The 20926-nt window shown below is 38.4% G+C and overlaps 1 pseudogene; it reads left to right on the plus strand.

Annotated features, from left to right (window-relative positions):
• Positions 1 to 13719, plus strand: part of LOC100025388 (heat shock protein HSP 90-beta-like) — a 126885-nt pseudogene extending 113166 nt beyond the window's left edge.
• Positions 13720 to 20926: the final 7207 nt, after the last annotated feature.

Raw genomic sequence — 20926 nt, forward strand, 5'->3', positions numbered from 1 at the left:
CTGTCAATGAAAATATTTGAGTTATTGGTACCTACCTGCAGTAGATAAAAGCATTTACCCTCCTCGGGATCCCATAAGACAGGAGGGGATTTCCTGGAATAACCTTTATGAGCTAGCTTCAAACAAGAACGTCCAAAGCAGTTTACATTACACCTCACCATACTTCTCCAAATCCCATATTCTTCTTTCTTTTTCATAAGAAGATTATTTCCCTTACATCTCCAAATTCCATTTCCACCCAGATAATATGAGATACTATATGTTTATTTTCAATGTCAAAAACTCATAGAAACAAATTTATCATAAGAGATTAACAAAAGATTTAATATATTTAAACATTTTTCCTTAATTGATATTTTTCTGTCACTCTTTTTCTGCCCAATATATAGTTAGGTTTCACAATCTTCAGAGAGAAATTCCCTCCCTTCCCACCTTTTAGTAGAGGTTCAAAGTAAAAGGTAATGAGTGATCTGCCTTCAAGAACTGGTCTCTTTTTCCATAAGTGGCTGTCTTCAACTGTATCCCAGAGGAGGCAATCTGACTGCTCAGCACATCAGATGCATACTTTATCTTTTCCCAGGCAATAAGATACCACCCTTCTAATTCCACCACAGAAAATTTTTACCTCTTATTAAGCAGTAATAAAGAAAAAAAAAAGTCACTTCACATTCCATTCGAGATTCTAAAATATATTGTCCCTTCTATCATATTATCAACTAGCAAAGAAATCAATTGATCAGGATGTCTTGACCAAAAATGACCCTTCCTCTACAAAAACCATATAGCCCAGTATTTATTGATGGACTCATTCACACACTACATGTAGGTCTCTCCAATCAGGAAAAAGAGGCTTCTCCTATTGGCAAGGTACTTCAAGGAGAGGTATATGTCTGTCTAGAGCCTTCCTGCCAGGAACTGTTCTATGTAGGTGGAGATTTTGAAGGTTGTCCTTCTTTCTCAAGATGATTACATAACCATTCATTCAACATTCAGAGACTCAACATAGCTGTGACCCTGGAAACCCCTTTCCCCATTCCAAAAGATCAGAAGAGTAGGACAGCAGAAGTCCAGGAGATGGAGACCACACTAGGATCAGCTGGAAGTCACACAGGGAGGACAGAGGTCCCATCTTTTATTGGAAACCTTTCCCATCCCCTCTTAATTCTAGTGCCTTCTCTCGATTACTTATGTGTTATTTATCCTGTTTATTACTTGCTTCATCTATGTTTGAATATTTCTCCCCTGCTATATTACAAGCAATTTAAGGGCAAGGACAGTCCTTTGTCTCTTTTAGTGTCCCCAACACAGTGGCACATAATAGGCATTTAATAACTTTACTGATTGGTTGATCTATAAAATATGGGTTATAACAACAATACTCACTTCACAAGATTTTGCCATAGGCAAGGTTTTTAGCCCTAAATAATAAGTCTTTGGCAGAGTCAGGATTGTTATCTAAAAGGAAATCACTCAAGGTGGGAGTTGGGGGAAAACACAGTGAACTTGAGATCAGAAGACTTGAATTTGAATGCTAACTCTGCTCTTAATAGTCATGTGGCAGTGATTCGGACTATGCTCCTAACTGGATGTGTGCCCTTAGAAAAGTAACTTAACTTTTATTATTATTATTATCTAGTCCAACTCTCTCATTTTATAGGTGAAAAATAGGATTCAGAGGGGATACGTGACTTTTCCAAGGTAACAATACAACTAGTTGTACACTCAGAACCAGCACTATATAACAATAATAATTGTAATCATAACCATAACATGGCACTTTAATATGGCACTTTAAGGTTTGCAAAGCACTTTACAAATATTATTTCATGTGATTCTCCCACCAACCCTTGGTGATAATTATTATAATCTCTATTTTATACAGAGCTACTAAGTGGTAATGCCAACATTCAAACCTGTGTCTTCTAACCCCAAGTCTACTTACTACCCCACTCACTCTCACCTTGATATATTTCCTTAGTTTTTAGATAAACAACCTACCTCCATCAAATATTTATTACTTACAGGCCAAAACCTTGGCCATCACAATACAAGTTAAGCTAATTTCCTTCACTGTAGCATCAGAGAGTGCAGAATCAGGAAGGTCACGCTTAGAAAGAGGAACAGGTGGTCAAAATCTTTGCCAAAAGTAGAAATTTCTCATGAAAACTGCATACTACAGCCATACTTAAAACAAATTTCTAGTTCTAGTTCTTTCTAGAATGTATGATGCCAATGCCTCAGAACCAAATCCAGAATTTCTTCCATCTCTACCTCAGAATTAAAGGCATTAAATTTGCTTGACTTCATTTTCTGGATATTATGTTTGCTTTTGTTTTAAAGAAAAAGCCCAGTTGGCAGAGTTTGTTTTGTTTAGGTAGGTTTACAGAATGGTTCTAAGAAAAGCATTGTACCCAGCATGGCACTAACTCACCAAGTAAGAGCCTTCCAAATCAATGGGAAAACAGACATGCTATTTCAGAAATTTCAAATTCTATGAGGTGCAGGGAGAATTTAATATCACAAGGGAATCCACAACTCTAGTTGGAGCTGGGCTCTCCAGGACAATGGATGTGGGATTTGTTGTTGATTATCAAGAAAATGAGCCAAAGTCCTCCCTATTTTGAATTTTTATATTTTTTTTTACATTTTCAGTTCCAAATTCTTTCCCTCACTGTACACCTTCTCCCACCCAATGATAAAGCAAGAAATAGGATGCCCATTAAACATATGATATTACACAAAATAGGTTTCCACACCAGCCATGTAGGGAGAAAAAGGCAAGAAACTTGATCAGTCACTCAACAGTTGATGGATAGCCCCTCAATTTCTAATTCTTTGCAACAAAAAAAAGAACTACTATAAATATTTTTGTATATACAAGTCTTTTTCCTTTTCCTTTGATACCTTTGAGATACAGACCTAATAGTGTCATTCCTAGGGCAAAGGGCATGCAGTTTTATAGCCCTCTGGGCATAGTTTCAAATTATTTTCTAGATGGTTGGACCAGTTCACAAATCAACTAAAAAAGGATTAATGTACCTATGTTTTTGCATTCCCTCCAGCATTTGCCAATTTCCTTTCCTGACATATCAGTCAATCTAATGAGTATGAGGTGGTACCTCATAGTTGTTTTAATTTTAATTTCTCTAATTATTATTATTTAGAGAATTTTTCATATCATTATTGGTAGTTTTCATATCATTATTGATGGATAGAATATGCCTATTCATATCCTTTGTCCATTTATCATGTGAATAATGACTTTTATTTTTTATAAATTTGGTTCAGTTCCCTATATATTTGAGAAATGAGACCTTTATTTGAGAAATGTGCTATAAAATTTTTCTACGTTTCCTCTCTTCTAATTTGGGCTGCATTAGTTTTATTTGTGTACAACCTTTTTAATTTTATATAATCAAATTACCCATTTTACCTCCCTTGCCTTCTCTACCCATTTTTTAGTCAAAACTTCTCCCTTCTCCATAGATCCGAGAGGTAAATTTTTTCACACTCGCCAAACCTACTTCCAATCTTAAATTGCAAAGGGGAGAAATTCCAACATGAAGAAGTGCCTTATCACACCAAGCTAAGATTATCCACAAAGTCTTAACAAAGAGAGCTATAAAGGGTCTCTTGAAAGGGGAAAATGGGGCCAGTAGGAATAGTTGACCAGATTGAATCTATACCAACAAAAACTATTTTAAGCAGTATTTCTATATTTGTCTCTTTCCCCTAAACGTACAGAAAAAGATCTAGTTAACTGAATCTGGTCAGTTGGTTGAGTTCCAATTAATCAAGCTTCTCCTGTTGTTATAAGTTAGAACATCAGTTGTAGCTACTTAGCAAAACGATGTTTCTGTCATGAAGGGCACCTGGGAAAAAACCAGCACTCCCAGAGCCAATTAAACCCCAAGAGCTCACACTTTCAATGTAAACATTGCCTTGGAGGGGTCTGTTTATTATTTCCCTCCATTTAACAACATTAATGTGTCAAATTTGCTAGAATATCTGGAAAATTACCCAGATATTCACTCTGGCTTTTAAATATGGAGACAGACATCTATTTATAAACAGCAAATTATAACAGGTATGAAAAAAGGATTGAGAAGTGGGTCATCACACAGGAGTATAATTAAATCTGGCTTGGTTCCTACAGGCTTCAGAGAAACCCTGATTTTTAAAAAATTCATTTTTCCTTGGATTAAGGAGAAATTGCAGAGCAAAGTAGTTTGCCTCCTGTTTTATCTAATTAATCCCCTTCTTTAGCATAAATTGGCTGGATTTTTAATTACCAACTAATCTGATCATAATGATGAATTTATTGTCCTCCTAGCTTTCCTTAAACTAGAAGCTGCTTCCAAGAGTATTTTGTCTACAATAGCAGCCAAAGAAGAGTGTGGGGTTTAATAAAAGAGCAAAGAAGAAAAAGAGGGAGGGAAAAAGAAAGGGAAATAGAAGGTATTTGTCTGAGCTTGTCAGGGACTTGAACCCAGTATGTTAAACCTCTTTCCACTCCAGCAGAGAGGGGGCAACAATGAAGCAATGGAAGGCTTTTGGGCAAGTATTTCCCTACCTGACTTCATTCCACATTGAGAAAGACAATGCTACAAGAAAAGAAAGGAATCTGGACCCTCCCCAAATCAGGGTAATATGTGACCTATGAATATGGACTGTCCTTTGTCTCTTTGTGGTTGGTCTTTCTGGTTTTCCATTAAGGAGACTGGGAACTGGCTTCAACCTTGTGAGCTCCAAAAGGTCAGTAGATCAAACCACCAGAAATCCAGGAGCTAGAGTCCATGCTAGGATTTTCTAGAAACTAGACGTTGAGGAGAGAGGTCCCCAGAAAATGCCTAGCTCAGTCTAGCAGAAATATAGCCTCATCTCACCAGCAATCATGCCACATTTGGAAATGAACTGGGTGGGGTGAATGCTACTCCCTCACTTTCCCTGGGGACCAACATGATATAGTAGAGAAAGGATCCCCCAAATGTAGGGGGGGGGGGGACTGTCTGTGCTTCTGTGTGTGCAAATAGACCTTTTTTTTTAAGTTGAAAAAATAAAAAAGACAGCTTCAGTAGAAGAGGTCTGACCAGTCTCAATTGACAAGTTCGATAAAGTACTGGGCATGAAGACAGGAGTTCAAAACTTGCCTCAAACACTCATTAGCTATATGATCCTGGGAAAGTCATTTAACCCTTTTTCCTCAGTTTCCTCATCTGTCAAATGAGCTGGAAAAGGAAATGGCAAACCATACCAGTATCTTTGCCAAGGAAATTCCAAATGGGAAGAGTCAGACACAACTGGACAACTAAATAACACCACTCTGATGATCTCAAAGCCTCCTTCAAGCTTGCTCAGTGGTCCTCCCTGTTCCATTAATGTAGATTTGGTGGGCAGCTGGGTAGCTCAGTGGATGGAGAACCAGTCCTAGAGATGGGAGGTCCTAGGTTCAAATCTGGCCTCAGACACTTCCTAGCTGTGTGACCCTGGTCAAGTCACTTAACCCCCCCTTGCCTATCCCTTACCACTCTTCTACCTTAGAATCAATACCTAATATTGATTCTAAGGTGAATGGTAAGGGTTTTTAAAATGTAGATTTGCCATCTTGCAGGTGTTCTTTGATTTTGTGGGTGTCACACCTCTCTTCACTGATCTACCATTTCCAAGAATGACTCAGAGCCCTTGTTTTTTCTGGTCTTTATCCTAAAGCAGTATCTAGATATTCTCCTCTTAATGGCAATACTAGAGAGAAGAGATGAGGCCCAACAACAACCGCTTCCATCTAAACCTTTCTATTGTCACCCCAGCTGGGCAAAAGACTGGTTGGAGAAGGAAAGATAATAAGTTTTATAAAGCACCTACTATGTAAAGAGAAGAAAATTTGATGAGAAGAATGGAATTGTTTTACATGTTTTTTACAAATCATTTTAATAGCTGGCTTAATAGAAAACATCTGGATGATTTTCATATTTGCTTCTACTTTCAATCAGTTGCAATCTGTTGTTTCATTGAAGTGTATGAAGAAAATCTAGCTTCACACAGATATGGTTGGGAAAAGGGAAAGTATTTTAGTAGTAAAATAATGTCTTAATACTATTGTGAAAATAGTACTCACATTGAAGACCCCTCAAAAGAATATCAGCCACACAAACTACACGTTGAGAACCTCTGCTCTAAAATGACTAGAATGAATGAATGTTTATGAATAAATGGAAAAGTACTTATTAATGCTTACTATTTGCCAAGTTCTGTGTTGAAATTATAGTGTTCTATGATTAATGGCCTCTATAAAATCATTTAAAGAGAATCTGTATTTTTTAAAGATGGTCTTTTCCAGCAAGAAAGAGATCATGGAGGCAGCTAGTTGACTCAATAGATTGAGAGCCAGGCTTAGAGATGGGAGGTCTTAGGTTCAAATCTAACATCAGACATCCTATCTGTGCGACCCTGGGCAAATCACTTAACTCCCACCACCTAGCTCTTACCTCTTACTGCTCTTCTGCATTAGAACCAAAACACAGTACTAAATCTAATACAAAAGGTAAGGGTTTAGAGGGGGGGAAAGCAGATCATAATAATGGAAACTGATGAGATACAGTCCACCCTACTATTCAATTATCAGTCCAGCTCCCTGTTCATCTTTAGTGCTGGCCAAGGTGTGTGTGTATATATATATATATATGTAATCCTCAAAATTTAAGCTTTAATAGCTAAAAACGAAAGACTTTTGGAACACTTTAAGTAATACATTATAAACTGACCCATGGTAGAAAGCTGGCATAGCATCATCTGGGCAATGTAGATTTTCTATAGACTTGTTTTTTCTTTGGTTGATAATTAAACTAATTTGAATCCAATTTTCATTAAGAAAAAAATGGGTATTCCATGCAACCAACATATCAACAAAGAAGAATATCTAGAGGACCCTTAGACAATTCACAGGACATCCTCTGGGACACTGGCCGATACTATTGGCAAGCACAAATCTTCCCACTTTAAGTTTCATTTGTTTTTGATACTCAAAGGACTGAACAAATGTTTCCCTGCAGTTGCACTTTGACCAAATTATGTATGACACAAACATATGCACAAAGGATCTTTTTGGATGACTATCTATAGAATTATATTGTTCTAAAGAAGCAAATGATTATTTGTTGTCAATGATGAACCTTGAAATTCCAAGGAAAAAACATGAAATGATCAATACTGGCAAGAGGCTTACATTTAATTAGGTGAAACAACATATACATTTGTAAATATTGCAAAATAAATACGGAGTAATTTAGAGGAGAGCACTAAGATTTGAGGGATTGAAAAAGGCTTCATATAGAAGGTGGTACTTGAGCTATCTTCTTTTTAACACCACATTAATGTAGTTGTTTATTTGTTACATTTAAGTTCCCAGGTACTTCCTCCTCTCCCTCCCCCTACTGCTTACACAAGAGAAGGCATCATTTGACTACATGTACATATATATATATATATATATATATATATATATATATATATATATATGTATGTATATATTTTTTTTGTTTGTTTGTTTGTTTGACATAAAAGTATTTTTTGTTATATCGCAGAGGCAATAGTAGGTCCTAGGAATTTGCAAAGGTCAGATCTGTGCTTAACTATGGTAGTTGTGCAGAAAATGAACTGAAGTGGAGAGAAACAAGGTAAGGAGACCAAAGGAAGCCATTGTAAGAATCCGAGTAAAAAGTAATAAGGTATTAGAAATGGGAGGCACTAGGTTCAAATCTGTCCTCAGACTCTTCCTTACTGTGTGACCCTGGACAAATCACTTAACCCCCACTGCCTAGCCCTTACCAGTCTTCTGCCTTGGAACCAATACACAATATTGATTCTAAGACAGAAAGTAAGGGAAGTTTTCAAAAAAAAATTAGTAAAGGGCTGAAGTAAGGTTATGGTTATGTGAGAATATGGTGGGTGTGAGAAATGACATAGAGATTATTAATTGGATAGGTTGAATGAAAGAGAGGGAGAAATCAAGGATAATTATAAGGTTACATACCTCAGATAGTAGAAAGATGATGGTGCCCACAACAGAAACAAGGAAGTTCAGAATCAGAATGGGTTTTAGGAAAAATAAGATTTCTGTTTTGGACATATTGAATCTGAAATGTCTTGGGACATACAGTTAGGAATGTCGAATGGTCATTTGGCACTAAAGTACTAGAAGTCAGAAGAGAGATTATGGGCTAGATATAAAGAGTTGAGTCACCAGCTAAGTGGTATAGTGGATAGAGTACTGAACCAAGAGTTAGAAAGATCTGAGTTCAAATCTAGCCTCAGATACTAGCTGTGTGATCCTGGTTGTCTCAGTTTCTTCAAATGAACTAGAGAAGGAAATGGCAAATCACTCCAATATCTTTGCCATGAAAATCCCAAATAGGATCAAGAAGGGTTGGACATAATTAACTAAAAAAAAGTGAGGGCAGCTAAATGTACAGTGGACAGAATGTTGGGCCTAAAATCAAGAAGACTCATCTTTGTGAGTCCAAATCTGGCCTCAGACACTTCCTAGCTATGTGACTCTGAGCAAGTCACTTAACACTGTTTTCCTTAGTTCCCTCATCTATAGAAGGAGCTGGAGAAGGAAATGGCACCATTTCGGTATCTTTTCCAAGAAAACCCCAAATGGGGTCATAAAAAGTCAGATATAACTGAAACAACAAACATCTGCATATGAATTAAACCCATGGGAGAAAATAAGAAAATACAATCTTACCAAGTGAGAGAATGCAGAAGGAAGACGGCCGGTGACAGACATTGGGGTATATCCACTGTGAAGAGTTATGATACAGATTTTCTAAAAGCCAGCAAAGGAGACTGAAAAGGAATAGTCAGACAGGTAAAATGAAAATCAGGAATGAGTAATATTAAAACTCAAGGAAGTGTGAACCTGGGCAAGTCACTTAACCCCCTTTACCTAGCCTCCTTCTTCTGCCTTAAAACTAATATTTGTATCCATTCCAAGACAGGGAAGCAGAGTCAAGATGGTGGCATAGAGGAAGCAAAAGTTCAGACCTCTGAAAACCCTTCCTTGCCAATTACAAACTGAATGCTCCTAGGGGACTGAAAATCAAAACTAACAAGACATATCCAAGGAACCCTCTTGTTGGACTCAACTTAAAAGGTACACCCCCAAAAGCCAGAATTCGAGAATACTTGGATTTAAGGGGAAGGCAGAAGGAAGGTCCCAGGACCCCTCCCCCACCTAGAGCTCTAAGCTTCCAGCAGCAGCAGGAACTTCTGGGCAGTCAAAGATGCTGGTCTAGAGGGAGTAACTTACAGGCAGGGCTGTGCCAGGCTCAGAGTGTCAAACACAGGCAGTAGGGAAGGAGCTGGAGAGGGAGTGCAGAGAGGCAGACTGGTCACAGAAGCAGAGACCCTCCATATTGCTCCAACCTTCCAGGAGGTTTTGGCCTCAGGGAACATCCAGCCTAACCCAACTGAACTTAATCCCATCAAGTATTCAGAGGTCAGGGAAGCTCAATCTCCAATACCCCTCCCCCACAGACTGCTGGACTTTAATCCAATCAAAGTCTCCAGAGGACAGAGAAGTTCAAGCTCCAACACCCCTCCCCCAGAGACTACACTGAGAGATCTCCTGACAAATCTCCATGAGGGGAGACTGACAGAAAACCCCAAAACCAAAAGAAAAAAAAATGAGAGAAGCAAGAGCACAGACAACTGCAGGGAGCAAAGAAGGGGTAAATATGAGCAAACAAAAGAAATTACAATCGACAGCTTCTATACAGGCAATGAACAAAGAGCAAATGGAACAGAGAAAGAGGAGGGAACATTAAGCAATACAACAGAAATCCCAGTGAATTGGATACAGGTTTTGGAATAACTCAAAATGCAATTCAAAACACAATTAAGATAGGCTGAAGACAACTTAAAAAGCCAGATAAGTCATCTGGAAACATTCTAAGAAAGAAGGTAAAGGTGGTTATTTTTTTACTTTTTTAGTCAAGATAAAGTAATTACTTAGAAGTAAAGGGTGTTCAATAGTGCCAAATACCATAAGAAGGTAAGAATGGAAGAAGATTGAGAAAAGACCCTCAAGCCAGGCAATTTAGAGATAACTGGCAACTTTGGAAAGAGAAATTTCAACTGATTAATGAAGCTAGAAGCCAGATTTTAGAAAGATGGGTAGTAAGAAGAAAAGCAAAGAAGGGCATTGGTATAGATATCTTTTTCAAGAATTTGGCTAAGAATATTAAGAATAAGATGATGAATAGATGGATTCATAAGGTCTACTGAAGGGTTTTTTTTAAGAATGAAAGAACCTCAGGCATATTTATGAGTACTAGGGAAGGAACTAGTTTATTGATTACAGAGAAAGAGCAGATGATTGTGGGAAGCAATGTGGAGAAAGGAGGAGGGGATGAGATCAATAGTTAATGGATAGAAGTTGGCCATAGTGAGGAAAAGACCTACCCCATTATCAGGAGGAAAGAGTAGTTATGAAGCCAAAGGTCTTCAGAGATGAAGAGAAGTGAAGAACAAAGCGAATTACATCAATTTTCTTATGCATTAACAAATAATAAACAAAAGTCTTATATTTTCTATACCAATGGTATCAAACTCAAGTAGAAATTGTTCCCTGATTGTGCCCTATTGACTTAGAAAACCACAAGTTAACAATACCTACATTGTATTGTATTTGTATTTATTTTGTGAAACATCTCCCAAGTACATTTTAAGCTGGTTCAACTGTACTTGTGAGTTTGGGTTTTATTTTTCCTTTTTCAGGCTGAGAATCTGAGACCATGGTTCTACCCTTCCTTGGTAAATAAATTCCTCCATCCATCCCCTACAGCCCTACTTTACTTCTCCAACTTTTTTCTCCTAATATTCATCAGCTTGCTCTAATCAGGCCAATCTTTTCCCTAATCCCAGCAAATTCTATGCCTGTTCTCATGCCCCCTTTCATCTGTCTAGTGGCATGCTTGACAGTGCTTGAAGACAGCTCAAGCCCCCTCCTCTATGAGACCCTGCCTACCTTCCCTTCTCCAGCTCACTCATAAAGCACTTACAATCCATTCCTTCTGCTATCTAATCATTTCACATAACCTCCATCTCTTCAAGCTGATTTTCAACTCCTTGAAAACAAAAACTGCTTTTTCTCACAGTCCTCAACTTAACACAAGTTTAAAACAAAGCTAAGTACTTTATACTTCTCTGATTTATTTTTCATGTCCTAAAGTGAATTTCATTCATCTGTGTTCCTATCTTGCCTCACTTCCTCCACTGCACTGCATTTGAGGGTAAGGATTTTGCCTTATTTATCTTGTACTTTCTTTCCCCTGAGAAACAAAATGGCATAGTGGATAGAGAACCAACCTTGAAGACCCCAAAACCTGGGTTCAAGTCTAGATTCTAGCACATATAAGTAATGTGACCCTAGGCAAGTAGTTTAACTTCTCAGTATACTCAACTAATGATAGCCTGCATTAGTACAGGGAATTTCTTTATAGGGAGTCCCATATCCCAATAAAATCACAGGTCCTCTTGCTAGTCTATCTCCTCCAACACTAATGTTTGGGTATAATCCATCATCAATTGATGCTCAGCCATGTCTGATTCTTCTTGACCTCCTTTGGGGTTTTCTTGGCAAAGATACTGAAGTGATTTGTCATTTCCTTCTCTAGTTCATTTGACAGAAAAGGAAATTGAGGCAAACAAGGTTAAATGACTTGCCCAGGGTCACATAGTTAAGAAGTGTCTATAGCCATATTTGAACTCAGGAAGATTGATAATGGGGTAGCTCCTAAGGAGAGGACCCTGACTTTGGGGGATACTGGCATTGGCAAAACAAAAGCTAATTTGATTAATAACTTGGGGACAGTTTCTAAGTCTGGTACCAAGGCTTTTATGGAGACTTTGAAGGCTGGAGCAGACATTTCTATGATGGGTCAGTTTGGTGTGGGTTTCTATTCTGCTTACCTAGTAGAAGAGAAAGTTGTTGTGATCACTAAGCACAATGATGATGAATAATATGTCTGGGAGACTTCTGCTGTTGGCTCTTTCACAGTCTCTGCTGACCATGGTGAGCCTATTGGCAGGGGTATCAAGGTTATCTTACATCTGAAAAAAGACCAAACAGAGTATCTGAAAGAGAGGTGTGTCAAGGAGGTTGTTAAGAAGCATTCACAGTTCATTTGCTATCCCATCACACTTTATTTGGAGAAGGAATGAAAAAAGGAAATCAGTGATGATGACAGAGGATGAAAAAGAGAAAGAAGATGAGCCAGTTAAAGATGAAGAGAACCCCAAGATTGAAGATGTAGAATCTGATGAAGAAGATGAAGGCAAGTATAAGAAGAAGAAAACAAAGAAGATCAAGGGAAAATACATTGATCAGGAAGAGCTGAACAAGACCAAACCCATCTGGACACAGAACCCTGATATCAACCAAGAAGAGTATGGCAAGTTTCATAAAAGTCTCACCAATGATTGGGAAGATCACTTGGCAGTAAAGCATTTCTCTGTGGAAGGTCAGTTGGAATTCAGAGCTCTGCTCTTCATCCCCCACTGCGTCCCCTTTGACCTCTTTGAAAACAAAAAGAACAACATTAAACTGTATTGTGACATATCTTTATAATGGACAGTTGTGATGAGCTTATTCCTGAGTATCTTAATTTTATCCAAGGTGTGATAGATTCTGAGGATCTGCCCCTCAACATTTCAAGGGAGATACTGCAGCAGAGCAAAATCCTGAAGGTCATCCATAAGAATATTGTCAAGAAGTACCTAGAGCTCTTCTCTGAACTGGCAGAAGATAAAGAGAATTACAAAAAGTTCTATGAGGCCTTCTTGAAAAACCTCAAGCTTGGAATCCATGAGGACACTACCAACAGGTGCCACTTATCTGAACTATTGCGTTATCACACATCTCAGTCAGGAGATGAGATGACTTCTTTGTCTGAATATGTGTCCAGAGTGAAAGAATCCCAGAAATGCATCTATTATATCACTGGTGAGAGCAAGGAACAGGTGGCCAACTGTGCTTTTGTTGAATGAGTATGGAAACATGGTTTTGAAGTAGTATACATGACAGAGCCCATTGATGAGTACTGTGTGCAACAGCTAAAGGAGTTTAATGGGAAGACACTTGTCTCTGTTACTAAAGAAGGGTTAGAACTTCCAGAGGATGAAGAAAGTAAGAAAAAAATGGAGGAAAGCAAGGCAAAATTTGAAAATTTGTGCAAGCTAATGAAGGAAATTCAGGATAAGAAGGTTGAGAAAGTGACAACCTCCAATCGGCTGGTATCTTCACCCTATTGCATTGTGACTAGAGCATATAGTCAGGCAGCCAACATGGAACACATCATGAAGGCACGGGCATTGAGAGACAACTCCACAATGGGTTACATGATGGCCAAGAAGCACTTGGAGATAAACCCAGATCACCCCATTGTGGAGACTCTCAGGCAGAAGGCTGAGGCTGACAAGAATGACAAGGCTGTGAAAGATCTGGTGGTACTGCATCTTGAGACAGCCCTGTTGTCTTCAGGTTTCTCCCTTGAAGATCCCCAGACTCACTCAAACCAAATTTACCACATGATTAAGCTAGGTCTTGGCATTGATGAGGATGAGGTGACAGCAGAGGAGCCCAGAGCTGCTATTCCTGATGAGATCCCCCCACTCGAAGGTGATGAAGATGCATCCCACATAGAGAAGGTGGATTAAAGAAACCTCTGCATCAGACCTCACCCTCTATATAGTTTCCCATGTTTCCCACAGCAGCAGTAGAAGCCCTGTCCTGCCTGGCTCCATCTGCCAATGTCTAGTGGTGTTTTTTATCACCTTCTGTTTTCCAGTGTATAAGGGTAGGGCTTACAGGGTCCCTGTTACCCCTCCCCCCCATGTGGGGAGTAGGATGTTTGTTTGTTTTGTTCTAAAATTAAAGTATGCAGAATAAAGAGAGTGCCATTTTTACACAGAAAAAAAAATCCTAATAGTTGACTGGTTCTTCTTCTCATTTCCTGTCTACCCTAGTTCAATAATCAATAAACACTTATTCAGGAACTACTATGTGTCAGGCACTGCTAAGGGAAAGGCACAAGACAGTGCCTGTTTTCAAGGAACTCAGTCTAGAGGCAACATGCAAACAACCTTTATGCAGAATAAATTGGGAATAATAAAAAAAAAGGAAGACACTAGCATTAAAGAGGATAGGAAAATGCTTCCCAGAAAAAATGGGATTTTAGCTTGAACTTGAAGGAAGCCAGGAGGCAGAGATGAAGAGGGAGAGCATCCCAGGCATGAGGAATAGCCAGATAAAAAGCCTTGAAATCAGAAGTTGAAGTTTTTGGTTTGAAGAACAGCAAGAAAATCAATTCAAAATATTTAATCTTTCCATAAAGAATTGTTGTTCAGTCTTTTAAGTCATGTCCAAGTCTTCATGACCCCATTTGGAGTCTACTTGGTAAAGATACTGGAAGGATTTTCCAGTTTCCAAGGCCAGGTTTGAACTTGGGAAGATAAACCTTCCTGACTCCAGGACTGGCACTCTATCCACTGTGCCACCTAGCTGTCTCAGAAAGAGTAGCCACAGCAATAAGGAAACCTGGTTTCCAGTTGCTAACCCTTCCTCAGAAAACTTTTAAGACAGAAAGACCGGCAGAGTGAAAGAAGAAAGAGAGGGGACATTATTAGCTTCCATCACAGGAAAGACATGGATACTGCCTTACGTAGACAGTAACCAGTCCAAATTGCCAGAATGTAAAAACAAAAACCAATAGTAAAATCTTTTAATATGAAGTAACCAGGCTTATCCACTGGGCCAGCGAACCACTGTCCCTAACACCTAGTCTATATCAGTGCCTTTGAAGTCTTCAGCAAACATAGAGACAAACTTAACAGAATTATCTGCTTATAAGCTGCTCCATCAGAAATCCAAGTCACTGTCCCTCAATTTTTGTCTTTTTTTTTTTAATTTCCTTCAAGTCTTTGGAATGGAAGGAACAAACCTCCCCGACTGAGGAAGGTGAGAAATCAGTTCAAGCAATGAGGGAGCTTGGAGGTTTGGGGACAATTATTGAGCTAAGCTCACTAGAGGCACACTGTCTCCAATCTGGAAGTAGAGGACCAGAAAATATGGAGATTGATTAGTTGATTACAATCATCTGATTGGAGAGTCCATTAAAATGCTAGAAAACTGTGACAAAATTGAAACATTAAAGCATTGTTGGTGGGGTTGTGAACTGATCTGACTATTCTGCAGGACAATATGCCTGAAGGACTATAAAACTGTGCAATACCCTTTGATCTGGTGATGCCACTACTGGTCTATATCTCAAAGAGATAATAAAAAGGGGAAGGAACCTACCTGTGCAAAAAATGTTTGTTTATAGTTGCTCTTTTTGTGGTAGCACAGAATTGGAAATTGAGGGGATGTCCATCAATTGGGGAATGGCTGAACAAATTCTGGTACATGTTGGTGATGAAATTCTATTGTGCTACAAGAAATGATAAGCAAGATGATTTCAGAAAAAGCTGGAAAGGTCTGCGGGAATTGATGCAGAGTGAAATAAGCAGAACATTGTATATAATAAGAGCAATGCTGGATGATGACCAACTGTGAAAACTTGGCTACTCTCAGCCATGCACTGATCTAGGACAATACTCAAAGACTTATGACAGGGAATGCTATCAACCTCCAGGGAAAGAAAAAGGGGAGTCATATTTCACATCAGTGTATTTATGGTTTTATTTTGGGTTTTTGGTTATGTATGCATTTGTTCTTACAACAATGACCAATATGAAAGTGTGCTCTGCATGACAATAAAAATGGAAAATAAATGAAAAAAGATAAAAACAAAATGCTAGGAAAATGACCATCAATACTCAATGGTGACCAGAAGGAGCAATTGATTGAGCTCTGGGATCACAGAAAATTTGAATTCAAATCCTTCCTCGGGTACTAGCTATGTTACCATTACCAAGCCACTTAACCTCAGCCTCAGTTTCTTCATCTATAAAATGGGGATAATAATAGTATCTACCTCATAGGGTCATTGTGAGAATCAAACGAAATGACATAATTGTAAATTATGTAAAATGATTTGCAAATCTTAAAGTGTTATATAAATGTTCTATTACATATCTGTGATTATTAGTTTGAAACTAAATTCCCATACTTTCATCACCAAGGACCTGGAGGCTTTGGAAGGGGTGAGAAACTTCTATGTAAAAATCCACTGATTAAAGGTCCCTCCCCAAGCCTTTTAAGTAGTGCTCCCTTGGAGAGGCAGAGAAAGTAGGAGCTGTAGGCTTTCCCAGCAGAGAAATAAATTGGCATGAACCAAAAGAAATCACTCGTCTCCTAAAGCACATTCACCTGTTTATATGTATGTGTTCAGAGTCATCCAAGAAAACACACAGCAGTTTTTGAAATCAGTGTTTGACAGACAGTCATTGATTAGTTGGAGCTTTTTTATGTTTTTCTTTTCATTTTTTTCAAGTGCATCCTGTGATCTGTGATTGCTTATTAAGACCAGAACCCCTTTCTGTAGCCCAGACAAGTCTGTAGATGAGAGGCTTTCTGTATGTCAGTGGAACTGGGCTTTGAGAGCAAACCCATTTTGATTAGTACAGTTGCAAACTCTTTGATATGTCCTTGTGAGTTTGAGGTTTTAAAGGTTGGTTCAATCTTCCATGGGAGTCATGCTGGTATGTGTTTGTAATTCCTTCTACTTTTTGATAAAGCATAAACTTTTGGTGAAGCCAATGCATTACACTTCTCTGCTTTGGAGAAAAGTCTGTATTTAATTCTCCATCGCCTCCACCCAGCTCTCTTTGAAGTATCCTACAGTAGTTGAAACAGTTGATTTGATTGAAGTCATGTATCTCTGTCCCTAATGACATCTGGAACTCAAACAGGCAAGATAGCTCCAAGTTAAATCACTTAAATGCCAGCCTCAGTTTTCCTTATCTGTGAAAGGGGGAATAACACCACTGGATGGTAAGTTCACTCTAGGGCAGGGGTTTATTACCTTTTCTATGTCATGGATCCCTTTAACAGTCTGGTAATCTCAGAAAAAGGTTTTTAAAGCATAAAATAAAGCACATAGTATAGCAAAGAAAACCAATTGTAGTGAAATCAAATTAGCAAAAACAATTTTTTTTTTAAGTTCACAAACCCAAGTTAAGAATCTTTGCTTGGGGGGGTAACAAAAGTGTCCCTAATAATTGCCAACCCTTAAGAGTATTGCTCTTTTGAACTGATTTTTCATTTGTATATTTTCCTTTGAAAGTCTGAAATAAGAGAAAAGATAGATTCCAATTTAATGCAATACCACAATTGAATTTTCTCCCTTTTTAAAAAAGCTCATGGTCTATTTATTTCATTCCCAGGCCTTTGGCTTTTTTGGTTTGAGGAAAAGCAATCACAACTCTAGCAGAACCTTCTCCATCCAGTTCAGAACTGTACAAAAAGACATCCAGAAGAATATGGAGACTGGTAGAGGAATCTGTCTAGGGAAGCCTGCTCCAAGTCAGATAAATACCGAACTAGAGGAAGCAGAGTGAAAGGTTGTCAAGAGAAGTGGGTGAGATACCAGTGGAGACAGAAAGAAAAAAGGAACCCAAGTAAACTCAACTCTCATGAAGATACCTGAAGCTGGTTAGAACTATGGACAGGGGAGGCAGGACCCATAAGTCAACACTAGCCCCAGGAACAAGTGTCTGGGGCCAGCTTCTTGCCCTAGTCTATTAGAACTGAAACAAGAGGGAAAAAAACTAGCCATGACAGATCACCAAATGGTAATATAGAGGCACAAAGAGCACTAAGAGTCAAAATTAAATAGAGGTAACTCAAGACCTGAGAGATAGCACTGAAGAGCTAAGGACCTGAGGCCAGGGTGAAGTCTACTAGAACCCCTCAGGACCATAGGAGTGATGCCCAACTTCCAATTCAGAATCATGCAGGAGAAAGAGATTAACCAGAGCCTAATATCAGAATGGACCATGAGGAGATAGAGAGAGAAAGCCAGAACTGAGGCAGAGGGTATGGCCTAATGCCAGTCACCCCATCCAGATCAGTAGCAGTATTGAAATCCAAACAATGGAAAGGAAGTCTTCCCCAACCCACCTTGGATTCCTCATCTGTCAACTGAGTTGGAGAAGGAAATGACAAACAACTCCAGTGTCTTTGGCAAGAAAACTCCAAATAGGATCAAGAAGAGTCATATACAACTGAAATGACTAGACAACAACAAAAGCAAATCAATATCTACAAAAATTTTGCTATAGGACTTTGGATATTTAGATAGGGTTCTTTCCAAAGCAAAGACTCTTTCAAGATATTTTCAATGTCTCAATAGCCAGTATCCTTATTTGAGTAAAAACCTAAACACTTAAAAAACAATAAGAGGGGGCAACGGTTGCTCAGTAGATAAAGAGCCAGGTCTGGAGAAAGTAGGTCTTGGGTTCAAATCTGGCCTTAGATACTTCCTAGCTGTGTGACCCTGGGCAAATCACTTTACCCCCTTTGTCTAGTCCTTACTTCTCTTCTGTCTTGGAACCAATATATAGTATTGATTGTAAGACAGAAAGTAAGAGTTAAAAAAAAAAGATGAGAGAATAAAGCCTCTATCTCTTAGAGTATATCAACTTGGCCAAGAAAAGGAAGGGACCAGATTGTAGGGACCAGATTTAATTAGTTTTATCTACTGTCGGTTTCCAATATCTCAACATTTTTTTAATGAAACAAAAGAATGTATAGTTTCAACAGAATCAATTCCATTATGTGGCATTTTGCAGTTGTATAAGGATGAATGCCTTGGGTTTGCTGATCAGCAGAGTACTTTATCACATTCAGGGATCCATCCACATTATATCAACTCCATTTGTAAAGAAAATAAAAATGTCATTTCCCAATATTGGCCCATTTTGCTTTATATAAAAGTCTCCCTTCCCACTTTTTACCACCAATTCCCAAGTGTGATTTCAAAGGGAGGAAATATTAATAATAAATGTTGTCCCACAAGTTGGTCCGTGAAGACAAAAAGTGATTGAAGGAGCAATAATGTGTCTGAATACCCCAAGGAAATTCTTCTGGCTACATAAGCCCTATTGAGTTTTCCAAGGAAACGGCAGATGCAGTTTCAGTTAAAAGGCACAGCATATCTCCTATATCCATTTAATTGCATGTGCATCAAAGAGAACCTACACCTTGTATCTATATAGACACTTTGTAGAAATGTAAAATAATAAAATAGCCCTTACTCTCTTTCACAAACACATATCAACCTACATAAAAATACATGCATATATACGTATGCACACATAAGAACAAACACACATGTGCTTTGTTCTGGTAGCATGGAAAGTTTTCAAAACAGATGATGTCCTGAGGCCAGTGGAAACCATTTAAATGAACCCCAAACTCCACAAAATAATGACTAAATGTTCCAACTCATAAGTGGTCATACGTAGTCTATCTTAAAGTCTGAAATCAGGCACCTTTCAGCAGAGAGGACATCCTGAAGTTAGCTGGCACAATCATATAATTAGTTACTAGGCTGAATCGGCAACACAGATTACTCTCCTTCAGCTCCTCTCTCTAGAATATGCTCCATCTTGGTCCTAGAAAAGCAGAAACACATGTCTGTAGACTACATTACTTTCCTGTTGTTAGTAATAATACCAATAACAACTAATGTTTACACAGCACTTAAAAGTTTTCTAAATGCATTACATCTGCCTTATCATTTGGGAACATGTATATACTACATGAGCTTCCAGTCACCTCTCTCAGATGATAATATACAACACTGCTCCTCAGCATCAACCATCCATCCCCAACTATTATCCTTGATATAGTCCAAGGGGTGGTTTAGATGTCACCCAGAGTGCTTCTCTGAGGTGTGGTCTCTAACTCTTGGCTTCCACTTCCACTCCTATTGGCCAAATTGATGGTTTATGAACATAATGGAAAGCTATTGTGCTATAAGAAATGATAAAAGAAATAGTTTCAGAAAAACCATGGAAGACTTTTATAAACTGATATAAATTGAAGTAAGCAGAACCAAGAGAAGAATTTATACAAATACCAACAATGTTATGAAGACAAACAATTCTGAAACACTTAAAAACTCTCAATGTAATGGCCAACCATGATTCTATCAAGGACGTCTAGTCCTTGCTACTCTTATTCTGACAGAAAAGTGAGGAACTAAATATACAGAATAAGACACATTTTTCAACACAACCAATATAGGAGTTTGTTTTGCTTGACTTTGCTTATTTCTTTCAAGGGTTTGTTTGGTTTCATTTTTCCAGTGGAGACGGAGGAAATGGGAGAAAGAAATAATCGATTTTTGTGCTTTAGGGGGGGGAAATCCTGAAGACATATCAAATATAATATGTCCAAAACTGAATTCAAAAACTCTCTCCACTTCTAAACTTCCCTATTTCTGTTGAGGGTACCACCATCCTTCTTGTTACCCAGGTTTGCAATGTTACATTTGATTTCTTATTTTCACCCATCATCTCCATTCAAATTCAAAATTGCCAGATCATGACCTTTCAACCTCCATAATTTCTCCATTACATCTCTATGCATTCCTTTTTCTCTACTCATACAATTGCCACCTTTCACATAGAATATTGAAATAGTCTCCTAATTTTTTATCTCAAATTTCTCCTCTCTTCAATCTGTCCTTCATACGGTTGCCATAGATGTTTTCTTAAAGCTGAGATCTGACCATTTCACTCCCCTGTTCAATACTATCCAGTGGCTTCCCTGCTTCCTTGAGTATTAAAAGTCCCTTTTTTGGCATTCTAAAATCCTTCATGACTTGATCCCAGAGTACCTTTTTAAGCCTCATTTTGTGTTACTATCCTCTACATACATTGCAGTCCACCCAGACTGCCTCGTTCTCCTTGAACA

The sequence above is a fragment of the Monodelphis domestica genome, chromosome 7, assembly GCF_027887165.1.
Source record: "Monodelphis domestica isolate mMonDom1 chromosome 7, mMonDom1.pri, whole genome shotgun sequence".
In the NCBI taxonomy this organism is placed as follows: domain Eukaryota; kingdom Metazoa; phylum Chordata; class Mammalia; order Didelphimorphia; family Didelphidae; genus Monodelphis; species Monodelphis domestica.